The sequence below is a fragment of the Cydia pomonella genome, chromosome 10 (genome assembly GCF_033807575.1).
Source record: "Cydia pomonella isolate Wapato2018A chromosome 10, ilCydPomo1, whole genome shotgun sequence".
In the NCBI taxonomy this organism is placed as follows: Eukaryota; Metazoa; Arthropoda; class Insecta; order Lepidoptera; family Tortricidae; genus Cydia; species Cydia pomonella.
The window spans coordinates 19,964,157-19,986,811 of NC_084712.1; the positions used below are offsets into that span (position 1 = coordinate 19,964,157).

General features: G+C 36.4%; 1 protein-coding gene and 1 long non-coding RNA gene across 4 annotated transcripts in view; one reads left to right on the forward strand and one right to left on the reverse strand.

Moving 5' to 3' along the window:
• The window catches only part of LOC133522367 (brain-specific angiogenesis inhibitor 1-associated protein 2), a 380,180-nt gene that overhangs the window by 63,964 nt on the left and 293,561 nt on the right, over positions 1 to 22,655 (forward strand). The gene's annotated exons all lie outside the window — the stretch shown is intronic.
• Positions 3,692 to 11,676, reverse strand: LOC133522384 (uncharacterized). Of its 2 annotated transcripts, XR_009800050.1 has the most exons (4): positions 10,729 to 11,676; positions 10,455 to 10,633; positions 5,628 to 5,716; positions 3,692 to 4,483 (listed from the first exon to the last, which is right to left on the reverse strand). It is a non-coding gene; the product is annotated as an uncharacterized LOC133522384 (long non-coding RNA). The 2 variants fall into 2 exon arrangements; XR_009800049.1 differs by having other exon boundaries at positions 10,455 to 11,676.

Here is a 22,655-nt window from a genome sequence, read left to right on the forward strand (position 1 = left end):
TCTTTGCAGGGATGTCGAGATTTTTTTTCTTCCAGCTCGCAACTGCTGCAGAGGAAAAAGAAAGAAGAAGGATTCAGCGACGATCTTTGAGGGACGCTGCAAACCCCTTTGATATGCCGGACGAAGAGTTCCGTCATATATACAGAGTACGAAAGGAGTTAGTGTTATATATTTGTGAAGAACTCAACGCCGACCTCCAGCCTCACAAGGGTGATGGATTGCCATCTCACCTTAAGGTAAAGCTATAATATTGCAGTGTTGCTCATATAGTACCAAAAGTTTGTATGTTAAGATACCGCACAATCACACAAAATTAGCTGATACAAATATTTGGGTGAAATTGTTGTTTATAACATAACAGAGGTGCTACATTATACCTTAAAATTTAAATATTTCTTAAGCGAAAAAATTTACTTAAATAATTAAGCTGTGTACAACTACTTAAATAAGATTCTAACAGCATTACATCTGCTGGCTGATGGCAATTATCAACACGGGACTGGTCAGGATCATGGTTTATCTATTGGTCAGACGACTGTAAGCCACAGTATCTCGAACAATTTGTAGATGCTGTGAACAGAAGGTATGTTTATTGGACCACTGAACTACTAGGCATCAAAAACTGTGAGAGTATACTAGGGCTATCTTAGTAGTTTTTACTTTTTTGAATAAGCATCAGTGTTGATGTATTGTGTAATGAGATAGGTATTGTTTGATAGTTATGTTCAGGTAGTTAGTTACATTGGATACATAATCTGGAATTGCAATACTAGCTAGGTTTGACTAAGGTTAAGTTCTAAAACGTGCCATCTAAAATATGCTCCTTTTTACAGACTTAAAGACCAATGGATAATAGTTTTTCCTGGAACTGATCGGTCCCGACGATCAGTTGCCTCAGGATTTGAGGATGCATATGGTCTGCCAAATATCTTGGGTGTAGTAGACTGCACTCAAGTGAAAATATTTCCCACCTGTGCCACACGGAGTGCAATATCTGAATCGGAAAGGCGTTCACGCTCTTAATGTACAGCTAGTAAGTTTCAATTTTAGTTACAAATAATGATTTTTTTATATTAATCATAAAATCCTCATCACTGACCACAATGTATGTATATTATAATTAAATAAAGAAATATAAATACTATGGGACAATCTAACACAAATCGACTAAGATAAACATGTACCTAATCTAGATTGATTATAATAATTCATTAAAATAATAACTTATATGTTACTACTTGGTTGTCACCAATTCTCAAATAAGAATATAAATAACCTTATATCTTCAGATTGCAGATGTCAACTGTAAGATCTTGGCAGTAAACACGAGGTTTCCTGGCCGTGTGCACGACTCTTTCATATTTAACAATTCGTCCATTTAGGATGAATTAAGAAGATTGTACAATGGCCACATTGGGGAGTATTTCCTTCTGGGTAAGCAGAAAATTGTGTATCTGTACCTAGTGTAAATTTATTCGATGGGGAGACGTGACGTACGCGTTTGCGTTAACTGTCATTTTGTATGGAATTTTGAGTTTCCAAAACATCCCGCTTGGCGCGCTGTTTCTAAATCCCTTAGCACCACTTGCACCATTTCACTAACTCGGGGTTAACTGGTTAACCCTGGAGTTACCATGTTACCAGTACAATTTCACATTGGGTTAACGGTTTAACCGGTTAACCCCGGGTTATTGGAATGGGGCAAGTGCATGTTAGTAAATGTACTAAGATCACGACCACAGAATAAATAGTTCATGACTAAGTTAATATACCTATCATAATGTAAATAACCGGCCAAGAGCATGTCGGGCCACGCTCAGTGTAGGGTTCCGTAGTTACTCTTCCGTCACAATAAGCTAAACTGGAGCTTAAAGTGTAGTAAATGGTACCTTTCACCCGAGTTAAACAAATAGGCAAATTTGCATAATCAGTACCTAATTAAAGAAGTCTTTTTACTATGAAGGGAAAACTTTTTGCGATAACTCAAAAACAGCTAAACTGATCATGTCCGCTATAGTTTTCATTTAATGTCTTTCTTAAGCTCTACTTCCACGATTTTTTTCATATTTTTTGGACCTATGGTTCAAAAGTTAGAGGGGGGGGGGGGACACATTTTTTTTTTCTTTCGGAGCGATTATCTCCGAATATATTCACTTTATCAAAAAATGTTTCTTGAAAACCCCTATTAGTTTTGAAAGACCTTTCCAACGATACCCCACACTTTAGGGTTGAAGCGAAAAAAAAAATTCACCCCCACTTTACGTGTAGGGGAGGTACCCTAAAAAAAATTAAAATTTTAGATTTTATTGTACGACTTTGTCGGCTTTATTGATTTATATATCCATGCCAAATTTCAGCTTTCTAACACTAACGACCACGGAGCAAAGCCTCGGACAGACAGACAGACAGACAGACAGACAGACAGACAGACAGACAGACAGACAGACAGACAGACAGACAGACAGACAGACGGACATGGCGAAACTATAAGGGTTCCGTTTTATGCCATTTGGCTACGGAACCCTAAAAAGGCATAAGCAAGGGGGAAGTTTCGTTAGTTGTTCAGATGATTAAGTATTATGTAACCAAAAAATAATAATTTCAGGTGACTCGGGGTATGCTCTTGAGCCATGGCTCATGACGCCAGTGCTGAATCCTGCCCCGGGAAGCCCAGAAGCAAGGTAGGTACACGGTCTGGCACTGTCGCGTGCGCAACACGATCAAGCGTACCAATGGGTACCTCAAAAACGTATTCCGGTGCCTGGGCCACGACCGCGTCTTACACTACAGCCCGACGAAGGCATCGTCAATAATAAATGCATGTTGCGTAGTATACAACATAATGCAACATTATAGGTAAGTGAGCTTAACATTGCAGATTCTCATCAGTGATAGAGAGGTTAGATAAGTAACGAAATTTTCTTGTTTCGCGGTAGACCCTCAGGGCCTCCGCTAGCTGACGCGGACGCCCGCCGCGTGCGCACGCTCGCGGGTCCTGCTCCCAGGCCAATTCCGTCGCACGCGCCCGCGCCACTTAGCGCTATTCATACAATTTGTTATTAGACGGGGCGTCCGTTCGGATAATCCGCGTCAGCTAGCGGAGGCCCTCAGATTGTGATGGATTGTGGTAGTTGTGACCCCTACGCAGAGTTTCGCGTAATATTCCCTATTAAATGAAGATAAGGGCAAATGGAATAAATTTCATTGTTCAGCGATTGATGAAGAAAGTTTCACATTTTTACTCTTTATAGTGATGATTAGATTTCTTCTTTAAATTCTAATATTCTTACCGATGTTCTCCTTTTTCTTGCAGAAATGTTCCCGAGGAAATCGTAGGAGATATTGATGAAGACGCTCCTCAAGAACTTCCTCATCGTCATGCGCAAAACGGACTACTATTAAGAGTGGCGCAGGAAAAGCGTGCGCGTCTAATAAATACATATTTTGCTTATTACTATGTTTTATTCTGATACAAATACCTACCTAATATACAAAACGTAGAAAAATGCGCAATGCTTTAGATTCCCTTAACTTTGTTATGGCTACAGGAAAAATGGGAAAGAGTTAACCATATTATAAAATGTGTATGAACCAAATCCCTTTTTCCCGCTCTATGTAGTAATATACTAAATAAGTATGTATTTTCTTTCAAGAAATGTAATCAGAACATTATTTTACTAATAAAACACAGTTTTCAAAATCAGTAAACTTTAATTCCTTTTGCTCGGAAAACAAATAGGTAAAAACTCAAAAACGCCCCGAAAACCCCCATATAGCAAATTTAATTGAAATCATTTGAGCCATTTTCGAGATCACCGTAATCATTGACATATATCTAAGGACGGGCCTTATGGGCAATAAGAATAACCGGTCAAGTGCGAGTTCGTTTACCTCGCACACCGAGGGTTCCGTACAAACTTCAAATTTTCTCATGAAAGACTTGACCAATGTAAAAAAAATAATTTTTATTCTTAAACTTCGGAGATGAGAGAGGGGGGGGGGATGGTATTATTTTCACATTTTCCTTCATACGTAAATTTTTTTTTCACAATGAAAATAAAAAATTGTTTTGTAATTTTCAATTTGAGCTCTTTCAAATGATACCCCACTTGACCTATTTAACTAGACTTTGCAATTTTACCCCCTCTTCATATTGGGAATTTTCCATTATTAATACTTACAAATAAAATAAAATAAATACACATCCAATATGTTTGGGTCAGCGTTATTCATTACTATTCCAAATTTCACATCGATAGCTTAAGTACTTCTCGAGATATTTAGCAATAGCACCATAAGGGTTCCTTTTGTACCTTTTTGGTACGGAACCCTAATAAACATACGGTGTGTATTTTTGATATGGCCGCAAACGTAAACTAGACGGAGGGTGCGAGGACAGCGCTTAGCTCAGACGTCTTCCTCTTCCATTATAACTGTGTCTTCCAAGTTCTCAATAATCTCGGTGTCCTCCAATGTGTTAATACTGGAACAATACCAAAATATAATTTATAATAATAATTAAGAAGTGGGTCCTTTATTCAAGGTACGAGATATTAACGGTGATTACTTTTGAAGCCACATCCATATATGTGTGTAAGTTGAGTCTCTCGAGCAACTCGCAGATGGCGTTGCAATCGTTTAAAAAACATGTCACTAGGTACAACAAACCCAAAGGAACAAAACCGACATTAGACGATTCGATGGTAATCCCAGCCAGTGTAGACGTGCCTCGGCCGAGGCGGCGCACTAGGGCGAGGAAAACGCGCGCTCCGCCTCGTCCGAGGCACGTCTACACTGGCCGTTTTGTGCGTGAGGAAGTTGCCTGGCGCGTATGCTCGCTCTGTGTGGACCCGGCTATTTGAGTTACTTTTGTTTGGTGACTAACTAATCAAAGATGAAATAAGATTTACCACAATTATGAATGAGGAGTAGAAATTCACGATAAAAAAGCTATGCATTTGACATTTCGAAAGACCTCCGTCTACACTAGCACCCCTAGTGGCGAAATTAAACGCGGTAGCACTCATTCGGGCGTTAATAATATTGTATTCCAAAGGCTCTCATACACGAAAATAAGATCTTGCTCCTTGGAAAGGTCAGAGGATGAACCTATAATTAGTCAGGTAGTTCAACCTCAGGGTAGGAGTGCTTGTTCATTCGTTCGCGTGTTATTACTAGTACATACTACTTAAACAATAAATAATACGTTTATTTGTTAGTTGATATGAGCAAAGAAAATTTGAAATAGAGGTGGATTGTCAATGAAAATTTTGTAGCTACAGCAGATTTACTGCCATCTTTAGGCACACGATTAAAACTTTTAGAACGCCATTTGACTTTGATCCTTATTCTTTTACTGATGTGTCAAATTTGTTAAATATCAGAAAGGGGCGCCATATTACCGGGCATAACCCGGCCCGGGCCTTTGATCTATTAGATGGCGCCACTTTTTGATATTTAACAAATTATACACATATCAGTGTACGGATAAGGATCAAAGTCAAATGACGTTCTAAAAGTTTTAATCATGTGTCGAAAAATTGCAGTAAATTTACTGTGGCTACAAAGGTTTCTTTGAGAATCCACCTGTTTCAAATTTTCTTTGATATCAGTATTAAAAGTCTTACCGATTCGCCAACAAGTCGTGCCCCTCCTTCAAAACACTCCATTTTTGTTTCTGCGCCTCATTAAAAATTTTCAGTTCGTTCAGGATATCCTGTCAACATAAAATATGTTATAGCAAGTTTAAACTAAGTGGTATCACAGAGCACATAATAAATAGCGCCATCTACCACAATGGAGATTATCTGTTCTACATAACTACATTTACTTGTTCCAGCTCATACTAAAGTTGCACAAGAAAGCCTTCATATACCACTGATTTCTTACGGGCTCCCCGTATACCTACTTATTGTGGGAATACAGAATTTGAGTCAAACATATCCATACACAATTTACGGTATTAACAGCTTTATATCTTATTTCTGTTATGATAACTGACTCACACAAAATATAACTATAATAAGTTGTCAAATTTTATGAACATTTAACTATTAACAACAACCAACACCAGATTTGACTATTATGATACTACCAAACGCTGATATATACCGCACACGAATGAGAAGCTAATAGGTTACTTAGGATTGAATAAGTCTAGTGTTATGAAATATATTAGTAATAATAACATTGCCGTGTACCGTCCAGTCAAACATATGACCATGGTCAAGATTTCAAGATAAATAAAATTCCAGCCTTTCAATAAAATGCATGTTAATTATAAGTTTCATAATAACCCTCTTATGGGTAGTTGGTGGTGTTATTTTATTTAAACGGCACTGTACGATACGAGAAATCCCGAAATGTAGATTTTGCGATTGCTCGCGTATATATATATTTATTATTTGTATGTTTTATCAATACAAATAAGGTCAGATGGGGTAAGCGAAATATGGAGGCAAGAGAAACACTTGTAGGGAATGGTACGTCAAGTATGGAGCTTACAGGCTTTATGTATGCATTCTTACTGCCAAGTTACTGTTTTTCTTGTCCCAAGTTAAATAAACAATGTTTCTCGTACTCAACCTGATCTTAAAACAGAATTATTAGTTCATAAATTAATTAATTACTCTTAAAATATTATCATGCTCATGCTGCAGATGATTAAATTGTGCTGTCGAAGGTGCCGGTTCCGTCGTGCGGTTGCGGGGCAAGTACACAGCTCTGTGTACGTGGATACGCGTGCAGGGCGCGGATCCACGTACACAGAGCTGTGTACTTGACGTGCAGGCAGGACAAGACGTGCGGGTTGGGCGGTTATTGCGGAACGAGCGAGAAGGGCGGGACGGGCATAGCGGGCGGAAAGGGCGGCAAGAGAGGGACGTTCGGGTAGTCCAGGACTTGTGGGCAGTACTGAATGCGTGGAGCGTATAGGGCTGGCAGAAGGAGAGGGAGACGAGGACAAATGAGAGGTGGAGAAGTGGGGTTGTTCGCTGAGCAAGGCCGCAGTAACGGTGGCGGTTGTTGGAACAACAACGAGATTTTCAGCAGTGGCAGAAAACGTGCTGCCAGCCACACTGTTCCCAGCACCCGAAAACTCAACGTAGTCGTCAATCTGAGGCAATGAGCACATGCAAGTTTAAAATATTTGTTATAAGAATGAAAACAAGCAAAAGATTGTAAAAACTTTTACCCGACTATGATTTTTTTCTTAACTATAGCACCTCTTCCTTGTCCAAAGTCAGTTAAATATTATTATGTAGTCTATGTCACCCCATAAAAATGAACCTATAAACACCTCATTCACCAAAATTGATTAGTAATTTATACACAACAAAAACATACCGGCATATATACGGCATCCATACGTAGACTGCTAAAATCATAACCCTTCCCATTCTCATACTCGGGTAAAAATAATTCCGGTTAAACCAAACCAAAAACTTAAAAAGTAAATATATCTGAAAATGCTAGCTTCTGCAAGGGTGGGCACCAGCGGGGAGCAGGTGCCCACCTAGAGAATAAAATCTGTTGTCATTTATACATGATTAGCCGGGTCCACACAGAGCGAGCATACGCGTGAGGCAATATTCTCACGCACAAACTGGCCAGTGTAGACGTGCGCTCGGGCAAGGAAAACGCACGCGCCTCCTCGGTCGCTCTGTGTGGACTCGGCTATATAAATTCAACAATATTTATACCCATAGTCATAACTGCATGCGATTATGGCAAAATTAATACACTAACTATACTTATTAATAGTATTAAAACAGCTTTTACAGTACAGTCAGCGTCAAATACTTTGTAGCAACCAAAGTAGCCAAATAGTTCGGTACACCATATATTTAGTATGGTGTACTACGAAGTATTTGACGCTGACTGTACATATGGTACTACTTTACCGCACTAGTGCGAAAATTACCATATTACGTTACTGTGTCAAACATTTAAAGGGTACCTTATGTACTGTAAAACGTTGTACGATACATGTGCGAATAGGTAATTCGCAACTCGTGTCAATTTAAAACACTCCCTTCAGTCGTGTTTTAATTTATCGCCACTCGTTTCAAATTTTCTGACTTGTTATTATATGCCGATACTAAAATATAATAATAATAATAACAGGCCTTTTCATCTGCGTGAGATGTTTTAAGCAGCATCCTGGTAACGACACTTGCGTTCGTGGCTGTATAGCCCTATGCGAGAGAGGATCCCACGTCCACACACGCGGCAGGTGTATGCTTGCCCAGGTGGGCGAGGGTTGGAGGCCTGCTCGTGGCGCCTCATACGTTTCTCTCTTAAAGAGGTAAACCAGGCATCGTCGTGTGTGGCTTGACCATCGTGAATAGCACGACGCCATACGGGTCGGTCTTCGGCCAGTTTTTGCCATTGGTTACATGTGATATTAAAAGTAACCATATCACGCTTGACGCAATCTTTGAAGCGCAGCATTGGCCGCCCGACCAGTCTTTTTGCGTCTGCAACCTCCCCTAGCAGGATTTGACGTGGCAAACGAGTCCGTTCCATTCGATACACATGCCCAAGCCACCTCAGTCGTCTCTTCTTTAGTATGGCTGTGATACTATGGAGCTGTGCCTCGCTTAGAACAGACTCATTTGTCACGCGATCCTTCCATGTGAAGCCAAGTATGCTCCGCAGACAGCGCATATGAAAGGAGTTCAGCCGGCGTTCTTGTTTTGCGTAAGTTGTCCAGGATTCCGCTCCATACAGAAGAGTGCTTAGGACACACGCTTGGTAAATAAGCATTTTCGTTTTTACCGTAAGATGTTTGTTGTCCCAAGCCCTTGCAAAATATACACCATTATTAAATCAAGTGATGATTGTATGAAACTTCAAGCTGATCTTGATAGACTGAGTTTATATTGTTCTATGAATGAACTGTACTTGAATGTCGAAAAATGCTGTGCCATTACATTTACAAGAAAACGCAATAAGATAGAGTATAATTATTCATTAAACAACAAAAATTTAAGGGTTTTGTCTGAAGTGAAGGACCTGGGGTTAAATCTTGATAGCGAACTACAATTTATTTCACATATTGACAAAATTTCAGCAAAAGCATACAGAATGTTGGGATTCATTTTCCGACAAAGCAGGGATTTTACAAACCCTAAGACTCTGCAACTTCTCTTTAACGCATTTGTTAGGTCCAACTTAGAATACGCTACTACAGTCTGGAATCCTCATTTCAATGTTCACATTAACACAATTCAAAAAATTCAGAACAAATTTATCAGAACAATGAAATTTAATATAAATTTAAATCTTTTTACCCTGACAATTTCTCTCTTCAACCCCGTAGAGAAATTCGAGATCAGATATTTTTGTTCAAAATCATACATGGCCTTATTGATTCTCCCAATCTTTTGTCTAAAATTTCAATTCGATGTCCTGATCGGCGAACTCGCTCCACAAACCTATTTGCAATTAACTTTGGTCGTACTACATATGCAAGAAATAAGTTCTTAGCTAGAGCGTGTAGAACTTATAATGAAATTTTTTCTGATATTGATATATTCCATTTATCATTACAACAGTTTGTTTCTGTAATAAAATGTACAGCTAATAATAATATTGATTAGTTACTATATTTCAGCATACTTGCCAATTTGTTAATATTGTTTTCAACAGTTTGAGTTATTTGAGTTTTGCATGTTTTGATATTAATGTTAATTTCTGAGCAACATAATTGTTATTACTCATTAGTGGAAACTGTTTGGCTTGTGGATGTGTAATCTGATTAACTATGTGTGTTGTTTTTGCCTGTTTGTTTCCCAAAGGTTTAATTAAATAAATAAATTAACTATTTTTCGCACTTGTATCGTAATGGACTATTGCAATACATATTGTGCTACTTTACCGCCCTAGTGCAGTAACTAGCACTATACATGCATATATTGAAAAGTGCCATATGTACTGTAAGACGTTGTATGTACAATATACATGCAAAAAGGTAATTTCCTACTTTTTGCACTTGTATCGCAAAGTACTTTTAGAAACTACTTAGCCTGACATTAACTCAACAGATACAATAAACAAGACACAATAAACTCTTCATGGTCTTAGTTTAAGCAAAGAGAAATAAGAAAGCTTAGATTACTCACTTCATAAATATTATTAAGAAATTAAAATCAAATCAAATGTTCGACGACCGGTTTAGCCTAGTGGGTCACTACAGCAAAACTATACATATTAAATACCTTTTTTAGAAAACATTATAATAAGCAACTGACTCTTTGACCTGCATTATCATGACCTCAGTAATCATTAAGATGTTAATTTTATTAGTTATTATACTTCATTTTATTACTATGCACAGATTGCACTGTAATTTCATTCAATATTATATAATTATAAAAAAGTGTCTTGTTTAGGAAGACTTCTATGCGGACTAAGTGATGGAAATCTTAACTATGGGAAGCATATTTACTTACCACTTTCCATGCCTGCACTGACTTATTGGGCCCGTGCTCCCTTAAGGCCTGTGCAAGGGCCTCCCATTGCGCCTCGTACCTCTGGGGTCCTTAGAGGCCCGTCAAATTCCCGGTTGGCGAACCGGGTGTGCTGTGACATGTATTCAACGAGCAATCTAATTTGTGCTGCGTTCGAGCGACTGAAAAAAAACAGTCACATAAGTTAACGATCAAAGGAACTGGCAAATAGCTATATTTTTCTGCAAATAAATTCTTTTTGTTTTGTGTAACTTACATTTTTGGATTTTTGGGTGGCATCCTTTCAAAAGTGGTAGCGGCGGTTTGGCCAAACACTTCACAGTAATAACACGCAAACTGCCGATAAAACTTTTCAAGTTGTCAAAATAGCAAACAACGGAACAACATAAACGGAAAAGGCTTTAATATTTCCTGAGGAGTAGTGGGCAACATATTTTCATCACTGTGATCACTGTCACACATTTTTATTTAGTATTATTCACGGTTTCACTCACAAAACAAAACTTTATGAGTTTTCAAACTTCAACAATGACTTCAACGCAGAGGAATACTCGTGGGCGTCCGTTGTAAAAAAAAATGTTTGTGTTTGCCTAACAATCACAGAACAGAGGGCCTACCGTGAACCACGTTCGACGTGTTGCCTCCCTGTCATACTTACGTACGAATTTATAAGTGCGACAGAGAGGCAACACGTCGAACGTGGTTCGCGGTAGGCCCTGACGCGTCGCAGCAGCGTGCAGCGTGTTTAAGTAGACCGAAGTATGACAGACGCCGCGACGGTATTACATTTCGAAACGCCACCGTTGGCAAATTTGCATTGAATTGAGTCTCCTTAAACAAGAAATATTTTATCGAAATATGTGAAGTTCTATTTTCAACATTTTTATAGTAGCGATAAAATTCGGTGGTTTTCCGATTAATATTATTTAGGAACGCACCGTAAATTTTATACTGCGTACTCAACTTGAATTTGCGTACTATTTTTAAGAGGTGCACGTAACGGAACGCAAAACCCATCTGGCAACACTGACTAAGATCTTTCAAAGATATTCTAACGTCAAAGTGACATTGGTCATCCGAATCGTGCAGCTTCTGTCAATTATACCACATACAAACGATATCTAATTGAGAACTTATCTATATCTAAACCAGAACTTAACGATCTCATATCTTTTCCGTATTGCATTTTTCGAATAGGGCCGGTTATTTACTTATATAATGGGCAGTCTAAATAATGATGAAAACAAATTAAAGCTTTTTAGTACCAAGTATTATGTTGCGGTTCGCTGAGCTGAACAGATGGGTGCAGTGGGGAGATGTTTCGATTTCTTGTTGTTTGTGACACCCAAAATAATCGGACAGACAGACGGACATGACGAATCTATAAGGGTTCCGTTTTTTGCCATTTGGCTACGGAACCCTAAAAATGAAAAAAGGTTATCTATTTAAATGTGGTTAAGTATTTTCCTTTAAAATGATTTAAGATTAATTAGCTTATTTTTTATACTACGTCAGTGGCAAACAATCATACGGGACGCCTGATGGTAAGCAGTCTCTGTAGCATATGGACGCCTGTAATTATAGATGTTACATGCGCGTTGCCAACCCTAATACTATAATATAATAATGTCCTATAATATTTATTTATTTATTCATTGATTTTCGTAGTCGACATCTAGAGTCTACTAGCGGATTTAAAGTCCGCTACTTAAATGGATATTACAACGAACGAAAAGTAATATTAGTTGTAAATTGTTGAGCAATACACTTTTCATCAGTCGCGACACTCGAGCACCCGTGATATACACCGTGTTTTTATTGAATTCCGTTAACTTCAGGGTATCGGTAAGTACGTTTAAGGAAAGTAAATGGTATAGTTAATTTGCAAAAGAAAATTTTTTTTGCTATTTTTTTATGAATTTGAATTTTTATGAAAAGTAATTAAATGTTGCAAATTGCGTTGTTGTAACACGGGCATTACATTTAATTCAACCAAACAATTGAAAACTGTGTCATATCAATGTCATTTCGAACATCGATCATCCGAGATAGTACTTTACGTTTAGGGGCAAATGTATGAACTCGTATTAAACACTAATCAATATGTAAACAGGCCTTAAGGCAAGTGTACACGCTCGTAAGGGCCTTATAAGATAAAAAAAGAATGATTGATTATCTTCGAAATGGAGTTAATTAGAATACCGGTGTCTTTGAGAAAGTTACTTAATTTAAGCTCAGGGGTGGACCCTTGAAATTAACGGAAAAAAAAACACGGTGTATGTAGCGGTTCTGATAAAGCCGCTACTTGACACTAGATGTCGACTACGAAAATAATAAGCGTTCTGGTAAGAAAACTGATGTATGGAATGAGCACTATATGCTTACTTACAAATATTTCTCTATAAACGCACGCACAATAAACTGTGCATCACAACGCGCTTGAATAACATACTTAATACAGCCTAATACAGTTCCTTTATCAGTAAAGTTACATAACATCCCTCGGATCCGTGTAAGCCGAACGAGGCGATTCGCCGAGCGATACCACCCGCAATCACTCGAGGCTCTCACTCCTATAACTTTACAAGCATTCTATTAAGATAACCAGTATTATATGAGCTCTAGATCTGTAACTACTAAGCCCAATCTAAGATCAGGCGCCTGGAGCGAGCTTCCGCGCGAAATATACGGCAAGATAAGCCCCCTTACGCCTTATTTAAAACCTTACTTTCCTTACTCTCACAACTCGGGAAAATTAACTTGAACCTGGAAATCGAAAGAGGATCAAAATATTTGACTTGGAGTTCACTGTTTCTTTAGAATGGTAAAGTGGCTATGAGGCAGTTTTGAACAAGGTGGGGTTTCTGTGTAATTTAGAGGAAGTGGTTAATGTTAACCAGAAGTTAATTAGGTACCGTAAATGAAGAGAGTTTTAAATGAAGCTACTTTATTAAAATAAAATAAAATTATCTCCATTGAATTGTTGGAAAAATACAAATTCGTGTTTTGTACCAGTCTAAATAACGATACTGGTAATTTTTAATGCTTGGTCATAGTTTGCGGATAATATAGGTTTGTATAATGCTGCATGACTTTTACTGTATGACTGTTTCTTGCAGCATCTTGTTATCTTTTATCTTCCAAGAAAAGGTTGTTAGGCAGATGATTCATTGCGAACAGATAACACCAAAAGAGGGTACAAGGAGCTTGAGATAAAAGAAATAACTTACTTTGATATGAAAGACGGGAATGTCTTAATTTCATCTAATTTTACGAACAAGTTCCCGTGTAATTTATTCAGTTAATCTTATTACTGCTGCCCTAGTGTTGGTAGGAATTCGAGTCTTTTAAGTCTTTTGAAGAACGAGACTCGTTTTCACTAGACTATGCGCTAAAAACTTCAAAGTCTTCTAAGAGTCTTGTATTGAGCCTTTTTTAAGCGCAACTTAAAAGGACTCCTCCGAATAAAGACTTTGTCAATGATATTGTAGGTTTTTTTTATACATTAGTTATCAGCGTTATCATATGCTGTACCTAACCCATGAATTTTGTTGAAAACAATGATTTTGTTTTTTTTTTCTTTTGTAAAAAAATTTGTCTCAAAAAGCCTCATGTCTGTCCAAAAGATGCGGCTCTCTAACAAGTTGAAAAAGCTCGAGTTTCAACTTAATTATTAGACTGAAAAACCGAGTCGAGTCTCAGCAGGGGACTTAAAATGATAATAAGCGTTATTGTACGAGTATTGGTACCTAACCCATAAATAAAAAATATATAAAGACAATGAAATTTTTATTTATTTATTTATTTATTATTATTATTTTTTAATAAAATGAGTCTCTGAAAAGGCATCAAGTCTATACAAAAGACTCTGGTCTCTAACAAGTAAAAAAACTCGAGTTATAAGACCTACCTATAAGAGTCTGAAAAACCGAATTAAGTCTTAAGACAGAGGGCTCAAAGGACTCGAGTCTTAACCAACACTACTGCGTGCGGTTTTAATAAAATGACTGGCTTCTTTGTCCCGGGGTCTCAATATTATCTATTAAAGTTCGTGACTGTGCAATAACAGACGGACCGGGTGGGTGGGTACTGTGTAAACATTCTCAGATTAGATTGTGAGGGCTTACAAGATGACATGCACAGATTTGGGGAAGATCACTTTATCGACATCTGGTTTAGTGATATTTTGGTAGTTGAATATAAAAGGCTGACAGGATGTAAGTAGGCAAAGGACAAGGGGAAAACACATAACTACATAATTTGACGACCAGTTTGGCCTAGTGGATAGTGACCCTGCCTACGAAGCCGATTGTCCCGGGTTCAAATCCTGGTAAGGGCATTTATTCGTGTGATGAGCATGGATATTTGTTCCTGAGTCATGGGTATTTTCTATGTATTTAAGTATTTATAAATATTTATATATTATATATATCGTTGTCTAAGTACCCTCAACACGAGCCTTATTGAGCTTACTGTGGGACTTAGTCAATTTGTGTAATAATGTCCTATAATATTTATTTATTATTATTATTTATAACTTAAAATTATTATTTCTTCTATCATCAGGACCTAAAACTTATTAGACAATTATAGCACGTGTATTATGACCGAAAATCGCTGACTAATCGCCAAGCCATTTTGTAGATAAATTGGGAACATTCATTTGTATGCACAAATAAACAAAGCCTCACAAATGCACGACTATAGCTTTTTTTGCATTAAAAAAAGGCAAACAATCTTTACGTGTCTTTTCATTGAAAATTATTGAAAAACTCTTTAAAAATATTTATTTTTATTACTTATTGAAGCAAAAGAATGTAATAGATCGTTTATGATTTACAATTGTTACATATTCGCTGTGACTTATTTTTAAAAGGCGATTTTTTTATCGAAAAGACACGTTAAGTACGCTTGCCTTCTTTCTAATGCTCAAAAATAATGAATTGAATAAATTGTAATTTATTTGACAAACTTTACTTATTAATATTACACATTTGACATGTAAAATTTTAATTTTATGAATAATAGGTACAGTGCCTACCGTCTCTGTTTAGTCGGGGGTAAGGGAAATTCAATCTACTTTTTGGCATTTATAGGTTATATGAAGGTAAATTTAACTGTTTTAACTTTTAGGTTGAGTTTACTTTTGACTTGAGTTGTTCAAGGGTTCGAAGGACGATCTACCTACTCGATTAATTTTGTAAATTTTATAGGGAACTTGCATGTACTCTAGGGGGCAGCAGTAGCCCCCTGTTTATTGACGCAAAGTGTGAATGTCAAGTTTAAGTTTCCAATGTAGCTCTCAAGATGGCAAAACCTACAATGCACAAGAAAACGTACGTGAACTGTAAAGAACATCACTTGCTTTGGCGTGAAATGCCAATGTGTAGTTTATGTTTCCGATTCAGGTCACAAGATGGCAGACCCTCCAACGTGCAAGGCCCCTATACTCTATTAAATAAGGATTGACGAAGGGCCTATTTCTCGAAAGGTATTAGACTAATATTATTAGTCCACAAACTGGGGCCCATTTCTCAAACGGTATTAGAATAATATGTATTATTAGTCCACAAACTGGGGCCCATTTCTCAAACGGTATTACAATAAAACTTAGCAGTTATTTTAATTTACAATGTTAATGTTAGCTTGAATTACATAATACAATGACCTGTGATCAATAACAGTATGTGATAACCACTCTGAAGTTTAAGTTTTAACATACCAAGGTTTCAATATACATACGTATGCAAAAGCGGCTATAGTTATTAATATTTACAATACTAGTTGATGGAGGGTAGATTTAGTTTTTTTTTTCTGCCAACAAACTGTACTGCAGTTTGGCAGATTAGTAGTTTAAGGCTTTTTGTAATCTTCTTTTGATTCAAATAAATTAAAAAAAAAGAAAAAAATTATATTATTAGTCCACAAACGGGGGCCCATTTCTCAAACGGTATTAGAATAATATTATTAGTCCACAAACTGGGGCCCATTTCTCAAACGGTATTTGAAATAATATTATTAGTCCACAAACCTTCAAATCGTATGGGTTTCCATGACTAAATATTATTAAATATTATTAAATATTATTTACAAAGAGTATTATTACGTTTTTTTCTCATGACGGAAACATTAAACACTAAGCGGCAAAATGTATCACACAGGTTATTCTGTAGATGTGGAGCCCATTTCTGGAACCATTAAGCTTAATATTATTATATAGTATTTAGTCATGGAAACCCAATTACTAAATATACTAAAGATCTTTTATTTTAGTGCCTATATCCATTCTCGTTTATATCTTTACCCAAAAATGTTTCAGTTGTTTGCCAGTTTTTCTAGCAAATTCTGAAACTACGTATACGCGCCTAGTTCACTGGTTTGTCATTTACTCTAAATCAAACGGCTCACCAAAATAAATACATTCTACATCAAGCCTTTAACCAATATCCATCGAATATAGCAACGCTGACTGTACGTTTTCGACGCTTCCACATTCGTTTTCAGTTTTATTACCGGCTCGGACATCCTATAAAATTGGCCTCCGACCGGACTATGGACAGGCAAAAAAAGCGTTAAATAAACTAACTTTGCCCATTTCGACACAGCTTTTTTGCATTTAATGGTTAAAATTCGACGTGCTTTAATGAGAGTGAACATATTGCACTTTGGCAATATGCTACGTCGGTGGCAAACTCGCGTACGGCCCGCCTGGTGGTAAGCGGTTACCGTAGCCTATGGACGCCTGCAACTCCAGAGTTACATACGCATTGCCGACCCTAGCACCCCGCACCTGGTTAAGCTCTGGCAACCTAACTCACCGGCAGGAACACAACACTATCGAGTAGGGTCTAGTGTTATTTGACTGCGGTTTTCTGTAAGGTGGAGGTACTTCCCCAGTTGGGCTCTGCTCTAGATCTGGAATGACATTCGCTGTGCTGTGCCCTATCACACAAAGCGAGATGACATCCATACTGCCCATACCGCTCTTTTGGACGTTATGCTCAATTTTGAGATAAAAACTGATGAATGTCGTTTTTAGCTCATACTGGTTATAAACATCCATACTACCTACAGATCGCATAGCGGTCGACTTTTTTAGGATTCCATACCCAAAGAGTAAAACGGGACCATATTACTAAGACTCCGCTGTCCAATCGTATGTCCGTCTGTCCGGCTGTCTCATGAACCGCTATAGTTAGACAGTTGAAGTTTTGACAGATATTTCTGTTGCCGCTATAATAACAAATACTAAAAAGTACGGAACCCTCGGAGAATTCGACTCGCACTTGTCCGGTTTTTTACTGACCGAAGCGTTAGCAAAGGTCCTCCTCTAAAGTGGAGATCAATAGCAATTGCAAATAATGTAAACAAACCAGTTTACCTTCATTTCTTCGTAATCTCGCACTTTTCGTGGACAAGTATGATTTTATCAACAGTCTATATACTTAAATCTTTTATTTATATCAATTACTAGTTAAAGTATGTTTTAATTTTAATATTTCAATGAAAACAACTATCGTAAAACTTTTAGGTTATACGTCAAATGTTAACAAAATCTGTCATATTTCTTTACATAATTTGCAAGTTTTATTGACCTCCACTTTACAGGTAACCCATTCTCGTGAAATTTTGTGACCAGATTCTATGATTAAATATATTTTCTTGTCGATCCAGTTTTTGAAAGTTTTTCAATTAGCATAAACAACTTAAGCGTCAATAGCGTCTATGGCGCAATTCAATTCAATTCAATTCAAATATACTTTATTCATGTAGGCCTAGCAACAAGCACTTATGAATAGCAAGACAGTATTACATATAATTATCTTAATCAAATTATCAGAGCAATTTATTGATTTTGTAAATATTATTCCATATATAATACTAATGAATATAATTCATACATCAAATTTAATACTAAAAATTTCACAAAATAGACCATTTGAGTTTACTCTGATAACGACTCAACTAAATATTTTTCACTTTTACATTCTCTAAGTTTAAAGTGAGGTCTACAGCTCACAGAGCCACTAGTAAGTATATATCGAAACCAAACGAACAGACAGATCGCCTCATGATCAGTGATCGGAACTATGGGAGTAAAACTTTAACAAAACTTATCAAGCGGACGTAAAAAGAGTGCTTATAGCCTTAAACATATTCGAATATCTATGAATGTAAATATTTTTATGGCTGTAAGTACTATACTATTCCTATCCCTATGGACATGAATACTTTTAGGGCTGTATGCACTATTTTATGTCCGCTTAACAAGTTTTGTTACAGTTTTACTCCCATAGTTCCGATCACTGCTCATGATACACAACACCGTCGCCCATGGATACGGGCAACACTTGAAGGTTTGAAGGTCGTATCGGTCCGGAAATACTACGGGAGGCAGTTCATTGCACAGTTTAGCTGTAAGTACGAAGTAAGAAGTTGACTTGCAGCTTTAGCGGTGTCACATGCACGCAGTCTACTTATTAAAAAGACCGGCGCTCGATAACTTGGTTTACAGGTTTTCCTTTTTTCAAAATTTGCAAAACAAAAAAAAGCGAAACCTATGAACCTAGAATATATTATGCTGAAGCGATCGACATCAACATCAAGGTTAATTGTTTAGATTTAGTTAGTGGAAACCGTTTTTTCCCGAAATGGAATTTTATAGAAAAAGTACCGTTATTTCGTTAGGATCGCAAAGCTATTCTTCCCGCTTAAGAACATCTTTATACCATAACTAGGGTAACGGCGGCTATTAACGCGGGTATCAAAATCGACGTCTAACACCGCGGTGTTTACAAATACGCATTTTGCAAGCAAACAGATCTATTCCCTAAGATATAAAGTATACACAAAACAAGCTCATTCATTGGTCTATCGTGCCCATTAGTGTGCATTTGTGTGAGTGTAACAAAAAACTCGCGATTCGTCAGTTTGTGCGACGGCGGCGCAAGAACCGGTTGTTCCATACAGACGCGTGACACCACAGGTAAGTGCACTCCAATCTTACTTAGTGTTTTACGTAATAGTTATGGCAAATAAACTAGTGCAATGCCTTTTAAGAGGTTGTGTATTGTTTTCTAGACGATTTTGAATTACTTTTAACTTAGTTTTTGACCGGGAAATACGTTCAAAATTGAAAATAAAATACAGCGGTGATAGGCGCCAATTACTTCTGTGGTAAGTAATTCCGTGGTATGCCACGGTAATAGAAAAAGTGGTAGTTTTGTTATTTACTCTTTAGTTTTGGTACAAATTATGAATTTTATAATTTCTTTTATTTATTCCAATCTTGATCTATTCACGCTATTAAAGAGCTATTTCCGTGGTATGGAAAGTATTCAACTAACCCTTAATTTTTAACAAAAACTTCAGCACCGATTTCCTTGTTTCTATGGGAACCCTTAATCTGTCAACTTTTTTTATTTTGAGTTAAAACCTAAAATTTACTTGCCAGTTATGTGATTTTGTCTTTACAAGAAGCTTGTAATATACGTGTTTGATTTGATTTGAAAAACCATCTGTGTTTTATTCTTTTTATGGGTCGGAATTAGGTTGAATTAAACTCCAAATTAAGCCTATTACCGATGGTATGATCAGATTACCCTCGGTAATAGAATGTATAGAAATCTATTACCGACCCAGAGAAATATCGAATGGGTCGGTAATTTTTTTTTTTTTTTTTTTTTTTTTTTTTTTTTTTAATTTATTTAGGCAACAAACAGTCTTGTACAAAAAATAATGTAAACATAAGTAATGTGTTAATAGACCTTGAGTGCCCTACCTTAATAATAATAAGTAGCTAGTCTAGGAGCAGTAAGCGGAAAACAAAGTTATCAGTTAGTAACAATAAAGTTAGCAGTAACTTGAGTGAATCTGTATTCATTCATCCATGTATATGTATGCACGGGCAGGTTCGTTGATACTCGTACATACATCCACACGGGGTACACAAGAATATTATATACATAAGTTAATACCTACAATGTTACAATGTTATAAGTACTAATATGCAGAGGTTATTACAAAGGTGTAAGTATAACTACTTTTATTAATGTTACCTACTTAAAGAAACAGTTTGTTAATGTTTATAATTTCGATCTTAAGTGAGTAATAATTTGTTTTTTAAAACTTTCACAGGTTTTATACGAAAAAAGATCAATGTGGGATACATTTATATTGTAATAATTGAGACAACGGTTGAAGTAAGAATTTGAGCAATATTTTGTACGAGCGAAAGGGATAGCAAATAATTTCTTGTGGCGTGCAGTGCGTTGAGGTATTTTAAATAATAACCTACCAAGAAGTGAGGGGGAGTCAATAAAGTTGTTAATGATTTTGTAAAGAAACATTATATCAAACTGTGCTCGGCGATCTTCAAGTGTCAGCAATCCATAGTGAGAAAGACTATTTTTATATGAATTTCGACTCCGTCCCATACGGAAGTCGATAGATTTGAGAAATTTCCTTTGTACACGTTCTATTCTATTGATATGACACCTAAAGAAAGGGTTCCAAATGATACACGAGAAATCTAAGATTGATCTGACTAAACTGTAGTATAATATCATGTATGTAATTTCATGTTGGAAAGGCTTACAAACCCTTAATATAAAACCAAGTTGTTTGTAAGCCCTTTGAACAATGATATCTATGTGATTATTAAAAGTAAGTTTATTATCTATTATAACCCCGAGGTCACGGACCTTGTCAACCCTGTTTATATGGTGATTATATAATTTATAATTATGTGTTATTGGATTTTTGTTACGTGTAAATGTGATAATATTGCACTTATCAGGATTAAGAAATAGGTAATAGGCTCTTAAAGAGTTATCTATTACCGAGTGACTATTTGGTATTGTATTGAAATATCGCATTTAGGGTACCGCAAGTACAGATTTCGTTGATAAAATTTAGACTTCAGTTATCATTATCAGATTTAAATTCTTCTGTTTTCTGATTCAGTTATTACTCTGATAAGGAAGGGTACCCAACTGCCGGACAATTCCGATTAGTTTTTTTTTTTATACAATTTTATTTATACAGTAGTCCAAAATCTCAGACATGATTTTTTTAGCTATTAGAATCAGCAATAAGAAAAGTACTGTGATTTGTTAATTATAAATGGGTAAATTATAACACATAATATGTGAGAGACTTTATTTAACCTAATTACCTTATCAAAAATATTAGAATTAAAAAATTTCATGTTTTTATATATAGTCGAAATTTTATAAGGTGGACGTTTACCATTTCACTGTGGTAAACTTTCACTCAGGTGGTAAACGTCCAGCTTATAAAATTTCGACTATAATTTACGCTGTGCCTTATGAGAAAATGTTACTTACTTGTTTTTTTTGTGCAGCTAATTATGTCAGTAAGACAAATTCTTATCAATCTTTATAGCATTTAAAATAATCTCTTCGAATATATCTCTTATTTTTAAACATACTCCCATAGTTTTATTTTTTATTTTTGTGTCATTATTAAACTTAATGACTCAAAAATAATATACAGAACCCACGTCGTTATTATTGTTTTAACCCTCGGTATTAGGTTTCGAATTTTGAGTTTGGTTTCTATTAACGAGTGCAGAAAAATCATGCCAATTGTACCCTCGGTAATGAAAGTTCAATTCGCGATAATAGAATCACAGCCTGTTCCTTGCCACGGTAATAGAAGATTTGGTCATTTTGGCTTCAAAAAATATTTTAATACATATAATAACCCAAAATGAATCCAAAAACGTGTGAAACGGAAAGTTCATTAAATGCTCTGATGAAAAAAAAATATTCCTGGCTGTCAGACAGCATTGATACCCTTAATTTTTGGATCTCTTTTGAAAAGTTCCTTTACTACCACGGTAATAGGCGCCTTTACCCTAAAGCATTTTTGGAAAGAGATGAAAATTTTTGTGGGGTTTAATATGGGCGGCGGATAAAATATACAGGGTGTCCAGTTATTAATGGACAATTTTCTAAACACAAATAGGGCACCTTAGGCTGGTTCAGAAAATCGACTTTGAGGTTTAGTAAAAGTCCTCTAGTTTTCAAGATTTTCTCGTTTTTTTTAAATTTTATGTTTTTGCTTCCTTATTTACTGTAACGACCGTGGAAGCCACAAATGAAAAGATTTTTACGATCTGTTTTTTGAAAAATATTCTCAAATAGTGCTAGTAACTTA